Here is a 500-nt window from a genome sequence, read left to right as displayed (position 1 = left end):
TAATAAAAGCCCAGGGGGGTTAGAAGGACCATTGTTTTTTCTGAAAACAGCTAGGATTTTTGTTTAAGGAAAACTTGCAAGAAGTGGGGGTGATAACAGTATAATAAGGCTGTCTGCTTTCAGTGTGATTTCAGGTCTGTTGTGTTTCAGGGTAGCTGCTGAAACATTATGAACATACCTCTTTAAGGAAAAGAAACTTATTTCCTTAAATATAATTTGATTCCTTGTCTCTTACTCTGTGATACTATTTTGTTAATAATTGTTTTTGCCACAACACCGTCTACTCTCATCAGCTTTTGTTTCTTTCTTCTACATCAGTTTCTTTTCTTTTCCCGTTGAGAGTTTTGCATTCTAAGTTTTGCCACAAAGCCATGTCAGACGTTGTCTGCACCAGCTTAAAAACTTCAGCCAGCTTACACGACTCCACACCATCCTTCAGCCAATGCCCAAGACCACACTTACAATGACTACTGAACTTCCAGCCAATCAACAACCTTGGG

Source organism: Sinocyclocheilus grahami, unplaced genomic scaffold (genome assembly GCF_001515645.1).
Source record: "Sinocyclocheilus grahami isolate Dianchi unplaced genomic scaffold, SAMN03320097.WGS_v1.1 scaffold1879.1, whole genome shotgun sequence".
Lineage (NCBI taxonomy): Eukaryota > Metazoa > Chordata > Actinopteri > Cypriniformes > Cyprinidae > Sinocyclocheilus > Sinocyclocheilus grahami.
The sequence above is the reverse complement of the archived record's forward strand: the minus strand, read 5'-3'. Positions refer to the sequence as shown.